Here is a 19,523-nt window from a genome sequence, read left to right on the forward strand (position 1 = left end):
TAAGACCATCCAGTTCCAACCCCCCTGCCATGGGCAGGGACACCTCACACTAAACCATCTCACCCAAGGCTCTGGCCAACCTGACCTTGAACACCACCAGGGATGGAGCATTCACAACCTCCCTGGGCAACCCATTCCAGTGCCTCACCACCCTTACAGGAAAGAATTTCCTCCTTAGATCCAATCTAAACTTCCCCTGTTTAAGTTTTAACTCGTTACCCCTTGTCCTATCACTACAGTCTCTAATGAAGAGTCCCTCCCCAGCATCCCTACAGGCCCCCTTCAGATACTGGAAGGCTGCTCTGAGGTCTCCACGCAGCCTTCTCTTCTCCAGGCTGAACAGCCCCAACTTTCTCAGCCTGTCTTCATACAGGAGGTGCTCCAGTCCCTGATCATCCTCGTGGCCTCCTCTGGACTTGTTCCAACACTTCCATGTCCTTTTTATGTTGAGGACACCAGAACTGCACACAATGCTCCAGGTGAGGTCTCACGAGAGCAGAGTAGAGGGGCAGGATCACCTCCTTGGACCTGCTGGTCACACTCCTCTTGATGCAGCCCAGGATACGGTTGCTTTCTGGGCTGCGAGTGCACACTAAAGCTGGCTCAGGTTCATTTTCTTATCCAATAAATTATTTTTTTTTGTTTAAAAAATATAATAATATATCGAGACCATCAAATAATAATTTACTGTGATTTGATCTGTGGCTTTGTACAGTAGCCCGGGTGGGAGGAGGCCAAAGGAGGAGGGGATGAGGAAAGAAAAACAACAGAAAAAGTCACTTGCTGTAGGCTTGGGTGAAGTGCGAGATAGTCCTTGGAGGGGCTCATGCTCCCCCGTCCTCTTCCTCCTCCTCTTCCTCTCCCCCTATACTCCTCCTCTGAATCTGTTTGCTTCTTCCTTTGCTTCACCTCTTTCCTTGCACACTGCACAGTGGGAACCTCTCCAAGACACGGTCCAGTCAGCGTAGTCACAATATCACACATTTACAGTTCACGCAGCCAGGGCCACTCTCATCTGGGGATTCAGCTTGCGCAGCTTGTGCTGATGGATCTCCCACACCAAGGTGTAGAAGGCATCTTCAACGCCCTGTCTGGTTTCTATGTAGGGGATCCCATAACTCCAGGCCAGGTCCTACGCTTTCCAGGTTTTCACTCTCCATGCTCAAAGGTCACATTTATTCCCTACTAGCACTATGGGAACCTCATCTGGGCCTTTCACCCTCTTGATCTGCTCCCTGTACTGGTGAGTATCTTCAAAGGACTTGGTGTGGTTGATGGCAAAGACGCAGAGGAATCCTTCCCCCATCCTCATGTGCTGGTCTCTCATGGCACTGTACTCTTGCCCTGCAGTATCTAAGATGTCTAACAAGCAGGTTTCTCCATCAATGACAACTTGCATTCTGTAGGAATCCTCTGTCATGAATGAAATGGTTCTGAATGAACTGTATTGTCAAAGCACTCTTCCCACCACCACCAGCTCAGGACTTCCAGGAGCACCCACCCTCTGGATGGCTAGCCGGCCCTGCAGAGAAATTAGGGTCCTCTTGTCTGGGGTTGGCTCAAGTGCCCCGGCTTGTCCACCCCGCCAGGTGAGATGCGCGTCCTGGAGAGCGGGGCGCAGAGCAACGATAGTGTTTATTGTTTTCTGCCAACGGATGAAAATCAAACAAGACAAGGTGCTCCCCAGCCGGGCCCACATCCCCCCCCTGCTCCCTGCTCCCTCCCTGCCGGCGGCCGCTACGCACCCAGGACACACGCCTGCACATTCGGTACTTCAATGCCTTCATCACCTCGGAGGGAGTGGAAGGGGGTCTTTGGCTGCTGCTGAGTTGCCTACCCCGAGATTAGAGCTGGGACATCGGGGCACTGCTGTGGTTGTCTGTTTAACAGTGCTCTGATGGACTGTATTTCTGAAAATTGGCCTTCCTGCTTTACAAGTGTTATTGATTATAACGTGACCCGTGTTGCAGCTGGAGATGCAATACACCTACCTGTAAGGGATTTGTTTTTTAATTTTTTCACCAAACTTGGGGTTAAGTGGATACTACATTATGCGGTTATTATAGCTTCAATATTATTAGTTTTCTTTAACTGGCATTGTTTATTATGCATGCGTTGGAGCACAAACGTGGAACAAATTAATCTGATATCAAATTAATGCTCTGAACAGGTTTCCCCCACTTCCCTCTTTAGTTGCCATAACAATATGTGATCTTGACGAACAATAAAATTAGAATTGCATTAAAGGTGTTTACATCATGTACACTCTGTATCCCATTATTATTTTTCACTGCAGTAAAAGCATCAAGTGTTTGCTTTGGAAGAGAACACTGCTACAGCTCTTGCCTTGTCATGTCTCAAAGTGCTTTTTGCAGCCAAAAGTTGTTTGTTTTGAGAAGATGGAAGGGTATTCTGGGCTGGAACTTTTAGAGGAGGAGTGATTTTGTTTATGGTTTCCTTAAGACAATGTTTGTCTTTCGCTTGTAGGATGCTGTCTTGGGTGTGCTACCTTTGAATTTCAGAACTTCAAAGAAATGCCTCTCTGCTTTTAAATGTGTTGCGAATCTCTACCCCTATGGTTGTGTAAAGTACGTCTTCTAGCTATTCCCTTTACTGACATAAGGCAAATTAAACAACATGTGTGCAAGGAAAAGATCTCAGCAGCTCATATGTGTGCATGGGTGCATATGCGTGTGTACAAATGTACGTACATGATGTAATTAACTTCCCCTCCCCATGACTGCACAAGCTTGTGCTCCTGGGGACAGTATGAAAGTTAAAAACATGCCAGATGTTAGTCATATTGCCTAGTGCATGACTTGAAAGTGCTCTGGTAGTTCAGCAGTGAACATTATGGAAAAATATTTATGGAACAAAGAGGCCGTTATCTCAGTATCTGAACTGTGCTGAGCATCACGGAGCCCCTTTACTGCTGCTCCTATCCAGTCCGGCACATTATTCCTTGCTGCGATATCTTTCTGTGTTGCCTTTGTAGATAATCCTTGTGATAAAGCTCCCTTCAGAAAAATGGGAGTTTTCCATTTTTAAATGCATAACATGATCGCCCTATGATGAGGCTGGACTTGAATAGAAATACCATGAGAAGATTTTCCTTCTCCATCCGCTAAGCCTGCTGTTCTCACATGCAAACCATCCTTTCATTTCTCTTTTTTTTTCTGCAAGTTTAGCCTCTGTTAGGAGCACAGGATACATCTATTTATGAACGCTGTGTGTGATTATTTCCTCGATTAATCTGAATATAAGACATAAAGCTACAAGCTATTCTAAAGCCTTTCCTGGTGGTGCTAACTCATCTTTGAATTCTTTATTTCTAATTCTGTACAGCACAGAGGAGAATTGCTACACTGGGCACAGGGATTTGGGGGAACAGGATAAAAGGAAATAAAATACCATGTAGGCTGAGCAAGGAATGTAGTTAGCTGTCATAAATCCCTGGAGACAAGATCTCTCCAGAGCTGGGTTCATATAGTGATCTCCTCACTGACTCCAGTCCTAAAGATCAAAGAGTGGTGGATTAAGTAGCATGTTCTGCAGTGACGTGCTGCTGGGGATTAGCTAGGTAGGAATCACCTAAATAAAAGATCACAGAACCATAGTACAATTTTGACTGGAATAGACCTTGGGAGGTCCCAGTTCAACCTGCTGCTCAGGTGGCCAACTTGTGTTAGATCAGGTTGCTCAGGGCCATGCCTAGTTGAATTTTGAATGCCTTCGAGGATGGAGATCCCACCTCCCTTCAAGACCTTTGTTCCAGTGCTTAACTCCTTTCATGGTGAACTTTTCCTTTCTTATATCTAATTGGAATTGCCCTTCCAGTAAATTCTTATGCACAACCATTTAGGTTGTTGAGGACAGCTATAAGATCCCACCCCCCTCCTCTTCTCCTGAAGCTGCCTCTTCTCCAGGATGAACCGAAACTGTTCCAGTAACACCACATACATCATGTGCTCTGGCTCCCTCATCATTTTGGACTATAACTTGTCCTGGGTTCAGCAGCAGCAGTCATTTTTCTCCTTCTCAGTAGCTGGTGCAGCGCTGTGTTTTTGACTTTCAGCCTGGGAACAGCGCTGATAACACTGATGTTTTTAGTTACTGCTCAGTAATGTTTACTCTGATCAAGGACTTTCTGAGTCTCATGGTCTGTGGGGGAGGAGGGGAAGCCAGGAGGAAGCAGAGACAGGACACCTGACCCGAACTAGCCAAAGTGGTATTCCATACCACAGCACGTCATGCCCACTGTATAAACTGGGGGCAGTTACCCGGAAGGGCGAGATCACTGCTCAGGTCAGGCTGGGTATCGGTCGGGGGGTGGTGAGCGGTTGTATTCTCTTCCCTTGTTATTTCCCTTCTCATTATTATCACTGGTGGCAGCAGTAGTGGTTTTATGTTACACCTTAGTTACTGGGCTGTTCTTATCTCAACCCATGGGAGTTACATTCTTTAGATCCTCCTCCCCATCCCTCCAGGAGCAGGGGGAGGAAAGTGGGGGAGTGAGTGAACGGCTGCATGGTACTGAGTTACTGGCTGAGTTTAAACCACGACATAACCAAACTGGACTCACTCTGATTGACAAACCATGCTTTTGGTGGCCCCAAACTGGCTGCAGTACCCTAGATGTGGTCTCACAAGTACCAAATAAAAGTGAATAATAAATTCCCTTGGCCTACTTAGGTAGCTAAGGAGGTGCTCTGAGATACCACCGCTGCTGATACTGCAGAGCCTTTTGAAGCTACCACTGTCAATGCCAGTCACCTATATAAATAATGTCTTTAGGCTTGTTCTCACTATGTAAAACTCACACTGATCCAGGAAAAAAGTCATTAGTTTTCTCAAAAGAGGTCCAAAGACAGTGACATTGGGTGGTGGCTTTTACTGTTCATTGTGCCCTGTCAAGATGAGGGCTAAAGGTTTTTGTGGCAGTCTCCCACTGCCAGTGACACTTCTTGGCCTGTTGCAGTTATGGTCACTGCCCCATGCTAAGAGCCTGTGAGTTGGCCGCAGGAGCTGCTTCTGGAAAAAGTCAGTGAAGTCACTTGGAGAAGGCTTTTGGGAACAGCTGAATGATAACTCATTGTAGGCTCTGGAAAAAGGACCACATCAGCTCTCCAGCATGTACCTACCAAGCTTTGCAACCTCAAACATCTCATCCTTTGGTCTGGGCCACTGAACTTACCTTCAGTATCACCTTGTAAAGAACAGTTTGTGAAATATGAACAGCAGGGGTCCCTCACCCCACTAATATTTGAGGGCCATAAGGCACAGGAAACCCAAGCCAAGTTGCTGGCCAATGCTCACACTGGCCCATCTGTTCCACAGGCTGCTCTCCTCAGTCAATTTGGATATAAGACAGTCTGCCTCAACTGCTCTTGGTGAGGGGAAGGGGTCTTTGCTGTGTCCAGTGATGTAGTAGTGTGGCCAAGAGAATGACTTTTAAGTCTTGCCTGGTGTTAACATGGCTGCTAAAATGTCTTGGCAGATGTTGTCCTCAAGCATTTCTTGTTTGGTACTGGTCACGGGGTAGGAAAAGAATGGGGGAGAGCAGAGGATATCTTATTCTGGATCTAGGTTTGTAACTATATCAGGGATGTAGCCATGCTGCTGTAGCGCCGTGGAGATACCTTCATGTGAGCTCCAAGATTACACAATGTAGTCATGTCAGTATAGCTCTGTGCTCAAGAAAATCTTAACAAACAGCTTTGCTTTGGAGAATGGAAATCCTTGTAGATGTGCCTATACTGTCTCAAAGACCTGAAATTTCATTCTTGGATGGTATACCCAACTCCTTGGAGGTAACGTGGTGAGTGACTGCGCTGTCTCCCAAGTGCATTGCAGAGGGATGCATGACTATCACACTTCTAAACTTCTACCTTTTAGAGTAAATTCTTTACACCACAAGCATTTGCTGTTTTAAGAAATCAAACAAAAACCTGAGAGCTTGATTACCTTGTTCTGCTGCTGACCTAAATCACAAGGTTTGCTGCAACACTTCCATGTACTCACTGTTGTACTTGTGCTTTCCTTTGAGTGACTTAGTGCAACACAGAGTGGCTCTGAGAGTACTCCAGTGATTTATAACATGCTTTCTAGTTGAGGGCATGTATTTATCATGTTACAACAAACGAACTATTAACAGTTGCCATAGTGATAATGAGAACTTTAAGTCTTTTGAGCACTGCAGAGTCAAATGCAAGCCTTGGCACATCTTTGCTGCAAAGCAGTCATGGTGAGGTCTTAAAAATAGAAGCTCAGGAACCAGCATCACTTAATAACATTTTAACACCCTATGGAGAAAACATTAAAAAATAATCATATGCTTATTCAGAAATGTGAAAAAACCCAAAACCCAGATGGGAAAGACTCACTTCAGGTTTTTCAATGTGAGAAGACATTTAAGTATTTTCTCAGAATCTACTTTTTTTTCTTAATGCAATTGAAAGCTGCTGCTTTTTACAGCTAACTTTCCCCTTCTTCTTTCCCCCAGCACAAGTTTGCTCATTAAAATGTTATATGGACAAAATCTTTGCTTTCCAAGGTCCTGCAATGATTCTCTTTAACACAAGGCATGTAATCGGGACATTTAGAATGGACATTAGGAGAAATTTCTTCACCAAAACTGTTGTCAAGCACTGAGCAGACTGCCCAGGGAAGTGATTGAGTTACCATCCCTTGAGGTATTTAAAAAACCTGTAGGTGTGTGACCTAGGGACACATGGTTTAGTAGTGGACTAGGCAGTGTTAGGTTTACAGTTGGACTCAATGATCTTAAGCATCTTTTCCAACCTAAACAATTGTGTAATTTCTGCTCAAATTGGTTCATCACCCACCAGTAAGAAGTTCTTGCAGGAATGTGCCTGTTTCCTACCATCAGTTCTTGATATTCCTGGGAAGAAAAATGTCATTCAGACATTTGTGGGACACTAGGGCATATGGATAGCTGCTGAAGTTTGTTCAAGACAAGGTTGGGCACAAGTCCCTCTGTATTCAGCAGCCTGTGCTGCATAATGCAGTGGTGAAAGAGAGACTTCTTAGTGATGGGAGACCCACACCCAACAACTGTTAAAGATAACTTGGGTGATGTGTCATAAGCAGTGCTGGGGTAATGGTTGGACTTGATGACCTTAGAGGACTTTTCCAACTTAATTGATTCTATGCCTCTATGGTTCTATGATTCTATCAGTCTCAAATCGTTCCTCAAAAGAATGTCAGTGTTCAAGAAAAGCTTTGACTTGCTTGTTCTCCACAGGTGTGAGTTTGCTGCAACATTTAGCCTGGAAATGAAGACTCAGTAAAAGCATAAAAATAATATAAATAAAATCATAGAATCATGGGGTGGTTTGGTTTGGAAGGGGCCTTAAAGCTCATCCAGTTCCAACCCTCTGCCAACCACTAGAGCAGGTTGCTCCAAGCCCTATCCAACCTGGCCTTCAACACTGCCATGGATGAGGCAGCCACAGCTTCTCGGTGCAACCTGTGCCAGTGTCTCACCACCCTCACTGTGAAGAAACATTGAGGGTCAGATTGGTAAAGCTCTATCCTCTTCTGTCTGATGCCTCCCAAAATATGAATGAGACTCTCATAACCTACAGGGAAAAACAGAACAGATTTGGTGGCTACCAACTACAAGAACTAATTAAACGAGAGGGGAGGAATCTGAAACCTCTGCGACATGCAGAAGCTTTGTTTTACTTACTGGTACACTGAGAAATTCCAGCTGCAAATCTGGAAGATAAGTGGACTGATTTATCCAGAAGATCAGATAAAGAGCAAGGCAGGAGGTATTGTGCCAAACTAAAGAACATGAACAATATGTTGGAACAAGTCCAGAGGATGCCACAAGGATGATTAGGTGACTGGAGCACCTCCTTTATGAAGACAGGCTGAGGAAGTTGGGGCTGTTCAGCCTGGAGAAGAGAAGGCTGCGTGGAGACCTCAGAGAAGCCTTCCAGTATCTGAAGGGGGCCTATAGGGATGCTGGGGAGGGACTCTTCATTAGGGACTGTAGTGACAGGACAAGGGCTGATGGGTTCAAACTTAAACAGGGGAAGTTTAGATTGGATCTAAGGAGGAAATTCTTTCCTGTTAGGGTGGTGAGGCACTGGAATGGGTTGCCCAGGGAGGTTGTGAATGCTCCATCCCTGGTGGTATTCAAGGCCAGGTTGGCCAGAGCCTTGGGTGAGATGGTTTAGTGTGAGGTGTCCCTGCTCATGGCAGGGGGGTTGGAACTGGATGATCTTAAGGTCCTTTCCAACCCTAGCTATTCTATGATTTTATTTTTCTAACAATATTGTTTGGCATCAATGTGCAGCTAAGATCCTCTGGGAGGAACGAAAAATGATGAGAAACCTTCAACCTTGTGTTACTTCTTCATTCCCACCCCCCTTTGGGGTTTGTCCTGTGAAGAGCTCACATCAGGATCCTGTACTGTAAAACTGGTATAAAATTATTTTTCTTGCTTCCTTAGCTTATGTTTGTGGGAATCTGAAATCACTCTCAGCTCTTTGGAGCACTGAGGGTTTAAAGACACTGCTGCTGCCTGGGGATACCAGGCTGTCCTGATCTCAACAGCAGCAAATTAGAGAACAGAGAAGAACAGAACACACACTGCCAGGAGTCCCATGCAATGTGATAGTTGAGGGAAACCAAAGATGAATTATTCTGTTGTTTAGTGTGAGGTGTCCCTGCCCATGGCAGGGGGGTTGGAACTAGATGATCTTAAGGTCCTTTCCAACCCTAACTATTCTGTGATTCTATTCTATTCTACATGTTTGAGCAACCTGGTCTAGTGGAAGGTGTCCCTGCCCGTGGCAGGGTGTTGGAACTGGATGAGCTTTGTGGTCCCTTCTACGCTATTCTGTGATTTTATGATTCTATTACTAGCAAGTTATAAAGCATTGGTTATTAGCCAGCACTTCTCTGCAGGGCAATGTAGATTGGAGTTTCTGCGCTAGCAGGTATCTTGCATCATCTCACACACACAGCAGGCACCCAAAAAGCTTCAAGGCACATGGGCTGTGAGTCCCTGTCACCAGGTGTTGCCATACATGTGCCTCTCCTTGGCCAAATGTCTCATGGTTGCACCAACACTGGCACATGCGTGGGTCACTATGGGCTTGTAAGACCCACGTGTGCAGGAGCCACCAACCACAGGCTGTATGTGCTACACACAAAGCACACAGGAGGATCAGGTGTGTTGATTTTGCTGCATAAGATGATCTTGCACTAATTCAGTGCTAGAGTGGGTATTGCTCCAGAGACAGAACTGAGTCCCACCGATGTACTTTAAGCATTGAACGCAGCTAATGAAGCTATTAAAAGGCAGAAAAATTTCAGCCACTTCAGTGAACCAGCTACTTTGCAATGCCCTCAGACAGGGCAGAATGGGTGTTAGCAGTGCTAAAATGTCACACTGTTGTATGGGACAAAACTGTTCACTAATGATAGGCTTCACCCAAGCCAACAATTGACCACTCACGGTTTCCTTGGGCTGCCCACAGCATGCAGCCTAGCCTGGCCCAATGTACCGCTTCGCCTGCAGTCAGAATGGGCTTTGTGAGTTGCCAAAAAATCCTGAGACTTCACACAAGCAACAATTTTTTGTGCTATTTCTGAGCTATACAATAGTCCAAAAAGCCTAAAACGATCACTTCAGCAAGAAGCTTTTCGAACAAGTCTTTGTTCAATTAGTGCAACTTGATCTATTGCTAGGTGAGCCCTCAGACAGCCTATGATTACAGACCCACAACTTCAAAGCAGGAAGATTATGAAGGTTAAATATATCAAGTCTTTGCGTGAGAAGGAAGTGATCAATGAAAAATAAAAATAGAGTTAATGAGAGATAAAGGATTCAAGAGCATGGCAGGTAGGTTCATGGTGTTCGTGGTAGGACATTCTGTAATGGTGGAAGGAGACAGTACAGAAAATGAAAGCAGAAAACCCTGATATTGCTCAGAGAACTATAAGAAATCTTAGATGTAATATTCACAAATACCTCTAATTTTAAGGGCTGGTGTGCTTCCTTTTCAGTCCCAAATTTACCTGCTGTGTTAATGCAGTGTCCTCTCACATTCACTGTTGAAAATTAATCGCTTGTGTAATAAGAATATATAAAAAAATATCTTCACTCAGGTTATAAAAGCATTTGTTTGCACTGAAGGGAAGGTGCCCACTGCATTTAAGGTTTTCAGCATGAATAAATCTCTTTGTGTTCTTATTTCAGTGCTTTCTCACAAGCTGCATCCCACTGCTCTGTCTGGAAGGGAGAGGCAAATAGTCTTTTGGGCTAGCTAACCTTGTCCCTGAAGGATTACTCTTAAAGACCATTTTATGCTCTTTGCAATCTTAAATCCCATGGGAGGAGAAACTTCCCGTGCTGCCTCAGAGGCTGGCTTGCCCTCTATTACATTTCATTTTAAGGAAATATTTTTCTGATCTTCAGCCTTTACATCTCACTTGCTTAATTCCTTCCCACTGCACCTAGTTAGATTCCCTTGTACAATCCTAAATAATTAATCACCTCCCTCATTCCTCTCAAACACTTGTTGAATACAGAGCAGAGAACAAGAATTACACATAGGAAGAAAAGGAATGGTAACTGGATGAGAGAGGATCAGTTGAGAGGCAAGGAACAGGGAAAGAACGATGCTCCAAGCATAAATCCAAGTTGCTGGTAAAAGGGATACAGGAGCGCTGCCATGCCCTGTGGCTGATTCATGCTGCTTACTTTTGCATATTAATTTAGGAAGGCAAAACACAGTTCCTCATGGGGTCTTGAAGTGCTCTGCTCGGAAGCAGGCATCCTTTGATGCCTTGTCAGCCCAAAACGGCAGCGGAATGCAGGCAGTTCCCTAGGTATGGCTGGGCATCCGAACATAAAATGAGAGCGGTGGTGAGCGTGCCATGAACATAAGCCCTGCAGCCACTGAGATGCCCTGCAAGCCCTTGGTGGGTAAAAGCAGCTCAGGGGGGACAGTTCTGTGTATATGCAGAAGAAGGACTCAAGAGATCTTCCAGTACTCACAGTAATGTTTCTCACAAGTTTTCTTTCCCAAGGACACCAGTGGATTGTGCTGCACAAAATGCATTTTGAAGGGTGGGTTGGTTGGTTGGGGGGTCTGTGTGTGGGGGTTTGGTTTGTTTTTTCCTGCATATCTCGTTTCCTTAGACCTTGAAATGTGAAGATCATGAATTTCTAGGCAAGCCAAGAGGTATGCTCCTAGAGCACAAGGGCAGAAGGCATTCCCCAGTGCACTGTGTCCAGCTGCTGTGAGCTGAGCACCCAACTGGGATGCTAAAGTCAGGCCTCTGCACCAGGACCCCTTCCTCACTCTCCTTTGGCAAAGAACAAGCAGTTTCTAAGCTCTGACCCACATCTGGTGATATCTCTCTAGCTTTCCCAGTAGGTGTACAGGGATGCCCAAACAACCAAGAGCTTTGGTTAACCAAACCCAAGGGCTGCCCACGCAAAAGCTTTTACATCTAAGTAGACAAACTGGGACTGTTCCCCTGGGTTGAAGTCCCCAGCCCTGAGGACTGCAGATAGGAAACATGTCTGTACTTTTCCAAGGAAGGGACAGGTATTCAGCAAGCAGGGAGATGGCCAACTGCTAATAGGAAACAGTGAGGCTGAGTGAACTGAAGAAAATGAGGCTGGAGGAAACGGGGCGCTGGGAACACCTCCTGTTAAGCCTGTTTGCCCTCCATGTGAAGCCACAACCCAGCTGATTGGTGTCGTTTCCGTGAGTTGTGCACTTTTTATTTATTCACACCTGGGAACATGACCTCTCATCCAGGAGCTCTGTTCCACCACGAGTAAATTTATGGCTGGCGTCTCCTCCTTGCACCAGGCGCAGGGAGGTGATTTACAGCAAACAAATTGCATTCTGACCCAGTGACAAGCCGTTTTCCTGAGATGCTGAAGATATAAAGAGTCAGGCTGTGGCACCACTATGGGTACAATTTCAGTATTTGGGAAAATGCTTACATTGCCCAGTTCACCCCACAGCCCCAGTGCTGCTGTTCAGAAAGTAGATGCAGCTATAACTCTTTTGTGAGGTTATAACTAAAAGGGAGGCATATGGGCTGGGAGGGGACAGCAACAAGCTTTTATTTTTGGGGGGGGATATATTGCAGTACAAGTCATAGAATCATAGAACAGAATCACAGTAAGCAAGCATCCCCAGTCATGAAGAAGGTGCTTGGAATAGGAGAGGGAAGTGGGGCATCTTACATGAGAATTTGTGGTAGTACTTGGCTGTGTAATGCCCATTAAGATGACCATGGGATCCACTGGCTCGGCAACTAATTGCAAACAGCCATGCCTATGTGGCCTTATCTTCCAGGCTTGTGTGGCCATGCGTTGAGACAGGAACCTGGGATGTAGGAAGTGGAGGAGAAAGAGCCCTTCATGACCCTCTCCTCTCTCTGTACATGTGTTGATCAAGGTCTTCCTGCCTTTCTAGTCAGCATGTTCTTAATCCATAAGTGAGCGGTGGTGTTTTTATTGTTTCTTACCCTACCCACAAGACTGCTGGAAGGCTGGGGTTTGCTGAGGGTGTGGGGAGAAGAGTGAGCTGCAGAAAAAAACTGTAATGAAGGCAGGAAAGGAGGAGGCCCCAGACCTTTGTGCCACAAGATGTGTTCGGACCAGTGAAAACATTGCACAGGAGTGTGCTTCACAGCATGGTGATGAGCATAAATCTGTTCTGCCTCCCTGGGCATGCTCAGAGAATGCTGTGTGCCTGATTACCATGTACCTGCTAGAGAACAACCTCTGTTTGCTTTATTAGCACTGTCTAGAGTTTTCTTGGGTGTTTTAATTTATTCTCATTTTGGCATGGAAGTAAGAGGAGGGAGAAGTGGGTGAGATACCATACTGTGCTATATGGGTATCTCCTCAGCCTCAACTTGCCTTAGGTTCAGCCACCTGTAGAGGACATGTACAACCCAGGGCAAGTGCAACATCCATATTTCACACCACTTCATATCACATTAGTGTTCAAAGGGACCTCTGGATGTTTTCTGGACATCATCCAGTCCAACCCCCTGCCAAGGAAGTGCCACCTACCTTTAAACAGGAATGCATCCACCCGGGTGTTGAATGTCTCCAGAGAGGGAGACTCCACAACCCCCTTGGGCAGCCTGTTCCAGTGCTCTGCCACCCTCAATGTAAAGAAGTTCTTCATGTTGAGTTGAAACTTGTGTTTTAGTTTATGGCCATTACTCCTTATCCTGTTACTGGGCACCACTGAGGAGTCTGGCACCATCCTCCTGGCACCCACCATCCCATCAAGTTTGCAGAGGATACCAAATTGATGGAGGGTGACCAAGGGCAGAGCTGCCATTCAAAGTGACCTCAACAGGCTGGAGGAAAGGGCCAGCAGGAGCTTTGTGGAATTCAGGAAGGACAAATGCAGAGACCCGTGTCCGGGAAGGAAGAGGTGTTTGTGGAGATAAAGGCTGGGGATGGACAGGGTGGGGAGGAGCTCTGCTGGAAAGGACCTGGGGGATGTCCTGGTGGGAAGGGGCCACATCTTGATACTGTGTCCAACTTTTTGTGCCACCAGTACAGAGAAGCAATGGGCAAACTGGAGGAGGCTCAGGAGAGGACCACCAGCATGTTTGGGCAGGCTGGAGCACTCATCTACCAGCAGAGGCTGGAGCAGAGGCAGTGCTGGGGGCACCTAAGAGCAGCACCCTCCCCTGATATCTGTGAGGAACTTATCAAGAAGTTTTAGCAGGACTCTGCAGCAGCATATTGAAGGGTGTCAGAGGCAGGGGGTGTAAGTTGCAACAAGGGACGTTCAGGCTGGATATCAGGAAAAGCATCTTCACCTCCCATATGGAGGCAGGATAAGAAAGTTGGGGCTATTCAGCTGGGAAAAGAGAAGCTGCATGGAGACCTCCAGTATCTGAAGGGGACCTAAAAGGGTGCTGGAGGGGGACTGTTCATTAGAGACTGTAGTGATAGGACAAGGGGTAACGGGTTAAAACTTAAACAGGGGAAGTTCACATTAGGTATAAGGAAGTTCTTTACTGTGAGGTTGGTGAGGCACTGGAACAGGCTACCCAAAGAACTGGTAAATGCTCCATCCCTGGCAGTGTTCAAGGCCAGGTTGGACAGAGCTTGGGTGACATGGTCAATTGTGAGGTGTCCCTACCTATGGCAGGGGAGTTGGAGCTAGATGATCTTCAGGTCTTTTCCAACCCAAACCATTCTGTGATTCTATGATTCTGTGATTCAATCAGGACAGTCAAATAGCACAACAGGTTGCCCAGAGAGGCTGTGAAGGTTCCTGCCTTTTATTTTATTATTCTTTTAAACAGGAGGATCCAGGGTCTGGGGGGTTGCTCCAGCGTGTGGCATGATTACACCAGAATCAGAGTCCAAGGCTGGTGTGGCACACATAAGGTTATACTTTGGCCAGATCTACAAGAAAGGTAATAACCATTTCCTAGGGATCCTCAGCACCGAAGTTGAATAGGATGAAAATAATGCCAGAGGTGCTCTATAGATCATGTAATACAAGTCCTTGGGGGTCTGGCTTTTCTGTCGTAGGCATATTCTGCATACATCTATCCCCTAAAAAGCAGTCCGCCTGCAGTTGGTGTTTTTATGGCACAATTCTCACTTAGGGCCTGTGGGACATCACCCAAGGCTCATTTATTAACAATAGGATTCACTGAAATTCACCTTCAGCTGTCTACAAATTAGACCCCTAGAGCTCAATTTTTTCTTATAAATGCAGGCATCATTGCTATCTGAGTTGCCTTGGAATATCCCACATGGCCCAGGTTTAGGATAGTGAATAAAGGACTTAAAGTGGGATTGAGCTCACAGAGACATCCTTCTAAGCTTAGGGAGCCTTAGCCAGACATCCTGATGCACTAAGTTCATGTGCTTTACGCTATTTAGAGCCCTTGAAGTGGCCTAAGACATCCCACATTGGAGGTGACAAATGTCCTATTCATCCTGCACCATGTCTGCAGGACAACTGCAAAAACGTCTTTAAGTACGGAGTTGGGAAAACTGCTGGTCATGCTGCACAAAAAGAGGGAATGTCATAAATTCTCTCTTTCATATACCTATGTCAGGAAAAGGATAAATTGGTTTCTTGTCCAACTCTAACAGTCTAGTTAGCGGCCATCGCTGCTAAAGGTACCATATTTCCAAGCAGATAGTCCCAGATACCCTGGTTGAGAATGGGACAGAGAGCTCTGATCTACCGACATGGGACTTTAGGACACCTTAAGCACACCAGCAGCATCCCAGAGAACAGGAACGTGCCTTTCTCATGCTCACATTCACAAAAGACAAGCAGGATGACCCTGCTCGTGGGAGGCTAGTTTGACATTACTGTGGCAAAATAATGGATATACTGATACGGACATAAAGGGGAAGAAGCCTTTAAAGAAGAGGTGGACAATTAATGCCAATCAACATGTTTTTTTAAGGGAGGAAAGGTTGTCAAACTCGATTTCATTCTTTGAGGTGATTGTAGGTTTTGGCTGATAAAAGTAATGGCAAAGATGGAATACATTCTGACTTTTGTATGTTTGACAGCACAGCAGATCCTGATTAAAAAAATTAGCATTCCACCCTGTCAAAATAGATTAAGGATTGTCTGACATGTCAACAAAGAAGCTGTGAAAGAATCACTGTAGGAGAGTATTTTTTTAGAGGGGTACTGCAGGGATCAGTAGCTACTGCTATCGAATATTTTCACTAATGACTTGGAAGTAAATATTAAAGCAGCTGATAGCATTAAAGAATAACAAAGAGGACTAAAAGTTACACAAACATGCTCTTGGCATGGTGGTAAGCAAGCTTTTAAGTCTAAGAGCAGGCAAGCAGACCATACATGCAGGAATCTGGAGCACAACCCATCTGAAGGGGATTTAGGCATACTAAAGAAGGAACTCAATGTCAATGGCTCAATGTCCTGCTGGAGACCAGTAACAAGTGGAGTCCCTCAGGGATCGAGGCCGCTCTTGTTCAACGTCTTTGTCGCTGACATGGACAGTGGGATTGAGTGCGCCCTCAGCAAGTTTGCCGATGACACCGAGCTGTGTGGTTCCGTTGATACCCTGGAGGGAAGGAATGCCATCCAGAGGGACCTCGACACGCTTGTGAGGTGGGCTGATGCCAGCCTCATGAGGTTTAACCATGCCAAGTGCAAGGCCCTACAGCTGGGTCGGAGCAATCCCAGGCACAGCTACAGGTTGGGCAGAGAAGATTCAGAGCAGCCCAAGGAGAAGGACTTGGGGGTGTTGGTCGATGAGAAAATGAACATGAGCCGGCTTCAGTGTGCGCTCGCAGCCCAGAAACCAACCGTATCCTGGGCTGCATCCAAAGGAGCGTGACCAGCAGGTCCAAGGAGGTGATCCTGCCCCTCTGCTCTGCTCTCGTGAGACCTCACCTGCAGCATTGTGTGCAGTTCTGGTGTCCTCAACATAAAAAGTACATGGAACTGTTGGAACAAGTCCAGAGGAGGCCATGAGGATGATCAGGGACTGGAGCACCTCCTGTACGAAGACAGGCTGAGGAAGTTGGGGCTGTTCAGCCTGGAGAAGAGAAGCTGCGTGGAGACCTCATAGCAGCCTTCCAGTGTCTGAAGGGGGGCTATAGGGATGCTGGGGAGGGACTCTTCATTAGGGACTGTAGTGACAGGACAAGGGGTAATGGGTTAAAACTGAAACAGGGGAAGTTTAGATTGGATATAAGGAGGAAATTCTTTCCTGTTAGGGTGGTGAGGCACTGGAATGGGTTGCCCAGGGAGGTTGTGAATGCTCCATCCCTGTCAGTGTTCAAGACCAGGTTGGACGAGGCCTTGGGTGATATGGTTTAGCGTGAGGTGTCCCTGCCCATGGCAGGGGGGTTGGAACTGGATGATCTTAAGGTCCTTTCCAACCCTAATGATTCTATGATTCTATGATTCGAATTCTGCCGATCTGGTGCTTCGTGGCTTTTGCATGTTATCCTTTGCAGAGACTGATGCAATCCCTGACCGTGTAATTCAGTGTAGAGTAGGGATGAAATTTTTAATGTCTGCATGTTGCGTCACTAGGCTTGATGTTGAAGTAACACATCCGGATTTGGTGCCCTTTCTGGTAGAAAGGATTCCAGGGAAAAAGGAAGAGAAAAAGAAGAAAAAAAGAGTTGCAGAAATAAATCGCAGAAATAAATCACAGAAATGGGGCTAAACCCCCCATTATTGTACGTAGATATTTCCAGAACATGATATATTTATTTTAGGAAAAAGAAGGATGAAAAGCAACTCAAGACCTTTTTATGAGTGCCTCTGGGGAGTGAAATGGTAGGCACAAAGGGGATCTCTAATGCAGCACAACTGAGCAGACCCAGAACCAACAGAGAAAACATCTGCAGAAGCTCAGGCAGGGCTTCAGCAGATTGGGCACCTCTGGGAAGTGCTGGACTTTCACCCCAACTCCCAGTGGCTTTGGGTTAAGAAGACAGAAACCTTTTGGTTGCACATTTGTTGACTTGATCAAGTATGGACTTGGACATGGACATGGATAGGGGAACTATGTTGTCCTACATGTGAAAAGTAACACTTGGTGATTTACTGGTCCTCTCTAACTCTACTCAATGGTATGGAGCTGTGAAACCTACAGTTCAGGGAGCTGATAAGCCCACCATTTTCTTTCTCATCGGACCTCATCCCTGGTCTTCCTTCGGCCTCTTCCCAAACCCCCTCCCTCCAACACCTCTGTGATCCCCACCCCATGGCATGATGCAATGTGGATGAACCAAGAATGAAACTTCCCAAGCCATCAGTCAGAGCGATGCAAGATAATGCTGAAAGTTTTGCCTCGTGTGCTCTCAGGCAGGCTTTCAGGAGGAAAAATACCAGGAAAACTTTGTACCAGAAGTGAACTCACTTTCCAAACCACCACTGTCTCCTTCTGCTTGGAACTCAGCAAATTATGCATGTCCTGTGAGTGTGATGTCCCTAGAGCAGCCTGGGGAGGCTGGGACATCACTCCCTGGGGTACCATCTTCAGGAAGTCTCTTAAGATTCAAATGCTTCTTTGTTTATGAAATAAAGTCCACCAGACCTATTGCCAATTGTTTATGCTAAAAAGCACACTCCCGTTAACAGCGCTTTGAAGCATAAATCCCTGCTAATTGATATAGGAATGTATCCCAGAAGAGTTTACTTTAGTGCTGGTTTAGCTGATAGATATAAATGTGTGAGAGGGAAATATTAGCATTCATGTAAAACAATTAGGTTATCAACAGGGGCGAATGATTCAGAAAATGACTGCAACTTTCCAGCTCCCTTTAATGAAAAAAGGAAAGAAGAAAGTCTGCTAAGGAGGAAAATCAGAGGGAATACAAATATGAGTTAATTGTTGCTATTACTTAATATCTGTGTTACATCAACAGCCCAAAAAAAAGGGCTGGGCCCCCACCTCTGTGCAGATGTGGATGGACAGAACCATCCTGCTGCCCAGCAGGGACAATCCTCTCCAGTGGTGCAGTATTTTGGGCTTACAAGTTTAACGAACCTGGTTGCTGGTTGTCGAGCCCAGTAATGTGTGCTAAATATGTATCAATAGAGGAGAATAATACAAGCAGCGGATAGTTTTCCACAATTTAATTATTCTTTTCTTTTCCTTTTTTTTTTTTTTTTTTCAGATAATATAATGGCATATGAGAAGTGAGGCAGTAATGCAGTTCAAAAGAAGAGAAGAAAGCAATCCCCACCACTCTCCTGGATCTTTCTGCCAAAGGCTGACATCATTGAGTTTCCTAAATACAAGCCCAGGTATTTCCATGAAAATCTGGTTGTTCAACACCTACAATTTTGTGGCAAATACACAGCCATTGAAGGAATGGATTTTGCAATTTACTCAACAGTTTTAGCTATTTGATTCCCATTTAATTCATGGGTTCTGATGTGAGAATGTTTTCCTAAGAGAAGGTTTGGATACAGGAAGCGCACAGGAAGCCACACATCTTCTGCAAAAAAGATGCTTTGACCTCCAGTGTTCAATCTGCGAGTTTGAACAAACAGGGTTTCATTTTTTCATTCTAAACCTATCTAGGATCAGGAGGGAAAAAAAGTCACATACCAAAAGCAGTATCATTTGTGGAAGTGATATAGGATCGTTCATTACATTTTCGGATTCACATATTTTAGCTATTTCTTAGTTTTAGTGCAAAAGCACGTGATTTGCTTTTGCAAATACAGAGAAAGATACAAATTTCTGCATTTTAGCATCTTTTGCTGCAAGTCACTGAATGATAAGACTTTTTCTCCCCGCACACTTCAGTGAGCCCAGTTTTCGAGGTCTCTGTTATTTATGATCGACCGAATTATAAAGCAGTTGCCTGGGCATGGTTCAAGACCATGCACCCAGTAAGGTCTCATACAACAAAAAGCGCCCAACCCTAGAAACAGGTTTTTGTTTTTCCATTTTAATGCTCATAAAATTTTACAGACAACAGAATCCTTTCTTAAGCTTTATTTAAGAAATCG

At 45.5% G+C, this 19,523-nt stretch overlaps 1 pseudogene; it reads right to left on the reverse strand.

Moving 5' to 3' along the window:
- Positions 1–663: 663 nt before the first annotated feature.
- Positions 664–5,163, reverse strand: LOC134158896 (GTPase HRas-like; annotated as a pseudogene).
- Between the last annotated feature and the right edge of the window lie 14,360 nt (positions 5,164–19,523).

This window comes from Pezoporus occidentalis, unplaced genomic scaffold (genome assembly GCF_034315485.1).
Source record: "Pezoporus occidentalis ecotype Australia unplaced genomic scaffold, CSIRO_AGI_Poc_V1 ctg136, whole genome shotgun sequence".
Lineage (NCBI taxonomy): Eukaryota > Metazoa > Chordata > Aves > Psittaciformes > Psittacidae > Pezoporus > Pezoporus occidentalis.